This window comes from Nyctereutes procyonoides, unplaced genomic scaffold, assembly GCF_905146905.1.
Source record: "Nyctereutes procyonoides isolate TBG_1078 unplaced genomic scaffold, NYPRO_anot_genome, whole genome shotgun sequence".
NCBI lineage: Eukaryota > Metazoa > Chordata > Mammalia > Carnivora > Canidae > Nyctereutes > Nyctereutes procyonoides.
Genome location: NW_026575131.1, coordinates 51,347,610 through 51,356,209, shown reverse-complemented (window position 1 = coordinate 51,356,209; position 8,600 = coordinate 51,347,610). Strand labels below are relative to the sequence as shown.

The window sequence follows — 8,600 nt, the reverse complement described above, 5'->3', positions numbered from 1 at the left end:
CCCCACCCCAAATTACTTAAGAAAGCATCCTCTGAGGCAAGCCCCTGCCCTCTGTCCCCACCTTAGCCCTCCAGACTCCAACACAGCACAGGCCTGGCTCCAGCCCCACCCTATCCCCTGGCATCTGTCCCTGCCCTCTGCGCCCGTCCTGGACCCTCCGCACACACAGAGGACCAAACTACGATTTCCCAGCGTGAAAGCGTCTTAGGGGGCCTGCGGTCCCAGCTGGAGCCCCGCGCCTACCGCGAGACGCAGGAAGCGGAAGTGACGTCACTGGCTCCCCGCGGTCTCTGGACGGCTGCGCAGCTCCTGCGACGGAGACTTGTTGGCTGTCGTCCGGCTGAGCTGTCGGTGAGGCCACATCCAAGGAAAGCCCGGATGTAAGGAGGGCGTTAATTTTTTTTTTTAAGATTTATTTATTTGTTTGTTTGTTTATTTATTTATTTATTTATTTATTTATTTATTTATTCAGAGAGAGAGAGAGGCAGAGACACAAGCAGAGGGAGAAGCAGGATCACTGTGGGGAGCCCGAGGTGGGACTCGATCCCGGGACTCCAGGATCACACCCCGGGCTTCAGGCGGCGCTAAACCGCTGCGCCACCGGGGCTGCCCAAGGACGGCGTTAAAGGACAGGTGCGCCCAGTCTCCAAGGGGCCTTTGTAGGGGGCCACGTTCCCTGAGCTCGCGCCTTTCGCGGCCGTTCGTGCCCCCATTGGGCAGGGCCCGGAGGTGCGGCGGAGGGCGCGCCTGCGGAGTGTTTTGGAGCCACGGTGCCTCCTTGTTCAGACGCTTCAAGTAACCTTTTTTGACTCTTTTCCAGGAGGAAGCGACTTTCCGCTGAGCGAGGCAGGTGGCCCCGGCCGGGCCCTGCGGTTCTCAGGACTCTGGTGCTCCTGGCTTGTTCCGGTGAGCACTGGGGGAGCGTTGGTTCAATGGGCCTTTCCTCCTCTCCTAACCAAGAGGTTTCTGGGAAGCATTTGACCTTGTCTTTGCCTTTTTTTTTTTTTGAAGTTACCTACAGGTAGAAAGAAAAGAGACTTGTTAGGTTCAAGGGTGTGCATTTTTCTGTACATAAATACAAACATGTGTGAACCATAAATCATTCTTCTAGATGAAAGTAAGAATACTCTGCTTTTGGTACTCGGAACATCCTGGGCCGGTGCATCCCCGACAAACCAACACAAAAAGGACCTCCGGGAGAAAAAGATGGGGGCTTTATGACGCTACTTTTGGAATAATGGAGTTTACCCTTAAAGAGATGTTTAGACTAAGTGGTTTTTCCCCTTAATTTTCCTTCTCTAAAACCTGAAACTTTGAGCAAAATTTGAACACGCATAATAAATCAGAGAAATACAATTACATGGTTTCACTCATGTGGAATATAAGAAACAATGCAGAGGATCATAGGGGAAGGGAGGAAAAAATGAATGGGAAGTCATCAGAGAGGGAGAAGAACCATGAGAGACTCTTAACTAGGGAACAGGGTTGACAGAGGGGAGGTGGGTGGGGGATGGAGTAATTGGGTGATGGGTAGTAAGGAGAGCATGTGATGTGATGACCACTGGGTGTTATATACAACTGATGAATTGTTGAACTCTACATTGGAAACTAATGATGTCTATATGTTGACTAATTGAATTTGAATTAAAAAAATCTTTTTGAAAAAAAAAAATTGAACATCCAGTACAGCGAATGTCTGTTATAGTGGTTTCACTTCTTTTTACCATTTTGCATGTTTGCTCTCTCTGTAGGTAACTGAGTGCATTTTATGTTGAACTGAGAGCATAAGTTAAAAATTAAATGCATACATCATACTTGACCTTTAAATACTTGGTAATGTATCTTGTAAAAATAAACACATCCTACTAAAAGCATGTTCTTTCTTTGACCCAGGAAAATTAAAGACGATAATGCCATCTTTACGACTACTCTGTGTACAAGCTGAACTTCCCCCACAGTGTTCTAATTTATATTTTTGGTGATTTTTGGACCGAGAACCCAGTCATGGTTTATATATGGTGATTTTTTTCAGCCTTTTAGCCTTTTTTAACCTATACTATTCCCTGTTGTTTATACATTATAGTGACTTTTTATGAGTCATCTATATTCTTTTAGGAAGTCACACATTTTGAAATTTTGGACTTTATTTTCGCAGTATATTTAGGTGTTTCTTCCATTTCTTGTATTTTCTGTCAACTGGTAATTGGGTCCAGACTAGAGGGTGGCAAAACGTTTTCTCTGAAAAGGTCCAGAAAGTAATTACTTGATGCTCTCTCTACAGGCCATAAGATGTCAGAATGACTCACCTTTTCCTTTGTCCTGTGCAAGCAGTCACAGAACTGAGGCAACAAACAGGTAGGTGTGTTCCAAGAAAACTGTTTACCAGTCAGGCCTATGACCGACCAAATTGTGCCAGTTCCTGCTGTAGAGGCTTCAAAACATCACTTCCAAATACTCGATAGGTACTGTTTTGTGCATCAAGTTGCATTCTTTTTTTTTTTAAAGGATTTTATTTATTTATTCATGAGAGACACAGAGAGAGAGGCAGAGACACAGGCAGAGGGAGAAGCAGGCTCCATGCAGGGAGCCCAATGTGGGATTAGATCCCAGGACTCCAGGTTCACGCCCTGAACCAAAGGCAGATGCTCAACCACTGAGCCACCCAGGCATCCCAATCAAGTTGCATTCTTTCAGGAACACTTAAATTTATACCATCCCTCGGATGCCAGGCTTGATTGCTTGCTTGTTAGTGATCACCAGAGCACTCTGTTTTAAAGATAGACTTTTCCTTTGGCATAAGAAAAGTCACATATGGGATGTGATTTTGATATGTGAAAAGTTATATATGGGATGAGACTCAGAATATCTTATGTCACAGGACTCTTTCTAACAATTGCTTCATTTCTGTTAATATGTGCATGATAAACTTTTGTATATAATTTTTGTGGGGATGTGTTTCAAGGTAAGGGTAAGCTTTTCAGCTTGGTTTTCTCAGTCAGGACAAGTATACATACTTTTTGGTGGATACTGTAAATTCTGTTAGATAATTCTTGTGACACAGAGCAGTTTGTGAATCACCTATTTAAGAACTTCTAAAAATTATGGAGAAAAATAAGGAATAAATTTATTTTTATTGCTTATATACTTGCTTCAAAAAGAATATCCTGGGAATCCCTGGGTGGCTCAGCGGTTTGGCACCTGCCTTTGGCCCAGGGAGTGATCCTGGAGTCCCGGGATCGAGTCCTGAGTCAGGCTCCCTGCATGGAGCCTGCTTCTCTTTCTGCCTGTCTGTGTCTCTGCCTCTCTCTGTGTCTTTCATGAATGAATGAATGAATGAATAAATCTTAAAAAAAAAAGAATATCCTATCCATTTTTATCTGCCTTCGCACCAGTATAGTATTTTGCTTTATCTTGTATTGTGTGGGACTTAAATGGTTTTCCTGTTGTAACTCTATTTTTGTTTTCCTTTTCTTTTTACGTACCATACTATAATGCTTTTGGTGGTGAGTTGCAATTGTTGCATGTTCCACAAAGGGTCATTGAATTCCTTTAAAAGGAATTAATTCCTGTTAAAACTAGGTTGTGTGGCAGGGACAGGGAAACAATGGCCATCAAAACAGACGTAGTACTTGCCACCACAGGGCTTACAGTCTACCTGGGAATACAGGTTTCAGATGAATTACTGGCACATTTATGACAGGAACATAGAATGGGTTAATATGAGGTGGTAATATCTATTGGGAAGGACTGATATTTACGTCGTGAAGGGAAACGTGAGTGGGATTTACCTAAGCAGGTTTTTTATTAGGGCTGAGGATTTGTAGAACAGATAAAAATGTCAGATGAAGGGAACTTTATGAGCAAAATATACCTAGTTGGAAGCTTAGTGTATTTCTGGAACTGAGGCAAGAGTGTTGGCAGAAGATGAGCAGAAAGCAAGTGTTGGGAGATAGAGTGGAGAGCAAGGACAGGACTAGGGGAACAAGTGAGGCAGTCTAGCCAATATTCTAAGGTCAGGGACACTTCAGAAGTGCCAAAGCCTAGGAATGATTTGATTCCATTTACAACTTAAATAGAATCCACTAACTTCCACTTTGAGAATGAACTTCAGGAAAAATGAAAATGAGGGCACAGAGTCAGGATAGAATCTTAGGATGCGGCCCACCTGGGTGGCTCAATGGTTGAGCGTCAGCCTTTGGCTCAGGTGTGATCCCATTGTCCTGGGATCAAGTCCCATATCGGGCTCTTTGCGTGGAGCCTGCTTCTCCCTCTGCCTTTCTCTTCTGTCTGTCATGAATAAATAAATAAAATATTTTTTTAAAAAAGGATCTTAGGATGCATGAGTTGGATTTTTTTGTTTTTTAGAATGGATACGTTTTAAAACATGGGCCCCTTGGTCCCCTGGATGAGGATGATTATTATTATTTTTTTTTATGATAGTCGCACAGAGAGAGAGAGAGAGAGAGAGAGAGGCAGAGACACAGGTAGAGGGAGAAGCAGGCTTCATGCACCGGGAGCCCGACGTGGGATTCGATCCCGGGTCTCCAGGACCGTGCCCTAGGCCAAAGGCAGGCGCTAAACCGCTGCGCCACCCAGGGATCCCGAGGATGATTATTACAGAAAAGAAAAATAAATGATTTGAGAGTCTTGTAGAAGGTAAAAGTAAAATAATTTCTTCACTTACACATTTACTGAAGGATATACCCTCACTTAGTTAATGCTTGAGTGTTTGATTAGTGTTTAGGGAAAAAATAAAATCCAGGGCAGTTCTTAGCGAACTTGTAAACTATTAGAGGGGGTGAACATCTATCCAAGAGTCGACTGATTTGTGAGCATTTATTAAGTGTCTACAATGTGCTCAGGTGTGTTTTGAGGTACTTCCATGGTATTTTCCATAGTGCTGCACCAATTTACATTCCCTCCAACAGTATGCAAGGATTCCCTTTTCTCCACAGTCTTACCCACAGTTGTTATTTCTTATGTTTGTATTTATTTATTTATGATTTCATTTATTTATTCACAAAAGACACACAGAAAGAGAGGCAGAGACACAGGCAGAGGAGAAGCTGGCTCCATGCAGGGAGCCTGATGTGGGACTCAATCCCAGGATTCCGGGATCATGTCCTGAGCCAGAGGCAGACACTCAACTGCTGAGCCACCCAGACATACCTCTTATGTTTTTAATAATAGCCATTCTAACAGGTATGAGATGATAACCTCAGTTTTGATTTATGATTGTAAATTGTTTTAATTTTTTTTAAGATTCTCTGTTTATTCATGAGAGACACAGAAAGAGAGGCAGAGACATAGGCAGAGGGAGAAACAGGTTCCCTGCAGAGAGCCCGATAACGGGACTCAATCCCAGGACCCCAGGATCATGACCTGAGCCAAAGGCAGGCACTCAATCACTGAGCCACCCAGGTACCCCTTAATTTCTCTTTCTGAAAGGTCATTAGTGCAGAGAAATAAAACAGACTTTTTTCTTAAGATTTCTTTTTGTTTATTTGAGAGAGAGAGAGCATGAGCAGGGGGAGGGGCAGAGGGAGGGAGAGGGAGAGGGAGAGGCAGACTCCCCACAGAGCAAGGAGCCTGATGCAGGGCTCAATCCCAGGACCCCAGGATCATGACCTGAGCCGAAGACAGTAACCACCTGAGCCACCCAGGCACCCTGGAACAGACTTTTTTATATTGATTCTATATCCTGCAGCTTTACTGAGTTTGTTTATTCTAACAGTTTTTTGGTGGTATCTTTAGGGTTTTCTCTATGTAATATCATGGCAGAGAGCAACAGTCTTTCCAATTTACAAGCCTTTTCTATTTCCTGCAAGCTAGAACATCCAATACTATGTTGAATAAAAGTGGCAAGAGTGGACATCCTCATCTTTCTCCAAATATTGGAGGAAAAGCTTTTGGCTTTTCACCATTAAGTATGGTGTTAGTTGTGAGGTTTGTCATATGTGGCATTTATTATGTTGAGGTATGTTTCATCTGTACACTTTGTTGAGAATTTTATTATAAATCAATGTTGAAGTTTGTCAAATATTTTTTCCTTCATTAATGTAGTATATCACCCATAACTGATTTCTAGATGTTAAATAATGCCTCCCTGGAGTAAGTCCCACTTGATCATGATGTATAATCCTTTTTTTTAATTTTTATTTATTTATGATAGTCACACACACACAGAGAGAGAGAGAGAGAGAGGCAGAGACATAGGCAGAGGGAGAAGCAGGCTCCATGCACCGGGAGCCCGACGTGGGATTCGATCCCGGGTCTCCAGGATCGCGCCCTGGGCCAAAGGCAGGCACTAAACCGCTGCGCCACCCAGGGATCCCTTTTTTTTAATAAAGATTTATTATTTTAGAGAGAGAGTAGGGGGAGAGGGAGAGAAAGTATTAAGCAGATTCTGTGCTGAGCTTGGACCTGGAAGTAGGGCTTAATCTCACGACCCTGAGATCATGACCTGAGCCTAAACCAAAAGTCAGACACTTAACTGACTGTGCCACCCAGGCACTCTGATGTATGTATGATCCTTTCAGTGTATTGTTGACTTTGCTAATATTTTGTTAAGGATTTTTGCACATCTCTTCACCAGGAATAGATATTGGCCTGTGATTTTCCTTTCTTGTGGCATCCTTATCTGGTTTTGGTACCAGGATAATACGGGCCTCCTAACAAATTTGCAAATATTCCCTCTTTCATTTTTTAGGACAGTTTGAGAAAGATTGGTATTCATTCTTATTTGAATGTTTGGTATAATTCACAGTGAAGCCATCTTGTGGATTTTGTAGAAATTTTATTCCTGGGATCCCTGGGTGGCGCAGCGGTTTGGCGCCTGCCTTTGGCCCAGGGCACGATCCTGGAGACCCGGGATCGAATCCCATATCGGGCTCCTGGTGCATGGAGCCTGCTTCTCCCTCTGCCTGTGTCTCTGCCTCTCTCTCTCTCTCTCTCTGTGACTATTATAAATAAAAATTAAAAAAAAAAGAAATTTTATTCCTGATTCTCCTCACTAGTCTAATAATGAATCTTTTGAGATTTTCTGAATCAATCTTGGTAGGTTAAATGTTGTCTCCAGTAAGGAAGATGTGGTTTGTATATACAATGGAATATTACTCAGTCTTTAGAAACGACAAATACCCACCATTTGCTTCAACATGGATAGAACTGGAGGGTATTATGCTGAGTGAAGTAAGTCAGTTGGAGAGGAACAAACATTATATGGTCTCATTCATTTGGGCAATCTAAAAAAATAGTGAAAGGAAATAAAGGGGAAAGGAGAGAAAATGATTGGGAAATATCAGAGAGGGTGACAAACCTGAGAGACTCCTAACTCTGGGAAACGAACAAGGGTTAGTGGAAAGGGCGGTGGGCGGGGGTACAGGGTGACTGGGTCACAGGCACTGAGGGGGACACTTGATGGGATGAGCACTAAGTGTTATGCTATATGTTGGCAAATTGAACTCCAATAAAAAAAAACTACAAAAAAAAATGTTGTCTCCAGGAATTTCACCACTTCTTGTTTTTCCAATTCACTGACATCTAACTAACTTGTTTTTTGTAGGTTCTTGAGGTGATTTGAGATTTTGTTTCATGATGTTACATTTATTGCTTCCCTCCTAGAACTTCTTTTTTCTGCATCCCATAAGTTTCGGTTTTTATTTATCTCAAGGTATTTCTTTTTCCTCTTGATTTCTTCTTTGACCCATTGATTAATAAGTAAAAGCACATTTTTTTTTAAATAATGGCTTGAAAGCTTCCCAAATCTTTTTTTTTTTATTTATTTTTATTTTTTATTTATTTATGATAGTCACACACACACACACACAGAGAGAGAGAGAGAGGCAGAGACACAGGCAGAGGGAGAAGCAGGCTCCATGCACCGGGAGCCCGATGTGGGATTCGATCCCGGGTCTCCAGGATCGCGCCCTGGGCCAAAGGCAGGCGCTAAACCGCTGCGCCACCCAGGGATCCCTAAAAGCACATTTTTATATCTCCACTCCCCACCCCCCCAGCCAGTTTTCTTGTAACTGACTTCTAGTTCCATAGCATTGTAGTTGGAAAAGAAGATGCCTGATAGGATTTTAATCTATTTAAATTCACTAAGACTTGTTTTATGGCTGACATATCTATCCTGGAGAATGTTCCATGTGTGTTTGAAGAATATGTTTTGTTGCTTTCGGATGGAATATTCTGTATATATCTTAAGTATATTTGGTTTAACATGTCGATTAAGGTCAGTATGTTCTTATTGATTTTGTGTCTAGATACCTATTGATTAAAGTAGGATGCTGAAGTTCTCTAATATTATTGTATTGCTATATATTTAGGCCTGTTAATATTTGCTTTATATGTAGGTGCTTTTATGTTGGGTGAATACATATTTACAAATGTCCTATCCTCTTGCTGATTGAACCTTTGATCATTTTGTAGTGGCCTTTATTTCTTGTTACAGTCTTTGTATTAAAGTCTATTTTGTCTGATTATGCTACCCCAGGTTTCTTTTTGCATGGAATATCTTTTTCCATCTGTTTTATGCCAGTCTTGGCCTATTAATAAGCAGTGTTGTAGTTGAACTATTCTACTTTCTTTGTATGTAT

At 42.1% G+C, this 8,600-nt stretch overlaps 1 long non-coding RNA gene across 1 annotated transcript; it reads left to right on the top strand.

Annotated features, from left to right (window-relative positions):
• Positions 1-321: 321 nt before the first annotated feature.
• LOC129522339 (uncharacterized) lies at positions 322-6,171 on the top strand. Its single transcript, XR_008666897.1, has 4 exons — positions 322-380; positions 473-633; positions 821-906; positions 2,282-6,171. It is a non-coding gene; the product is annotated as an uncharacterized LOC129522339 (long non-coding RNA).
• The last annotated feature ends 2,429 nt before the right edge of the window (positions 6,172-8,600 follow it).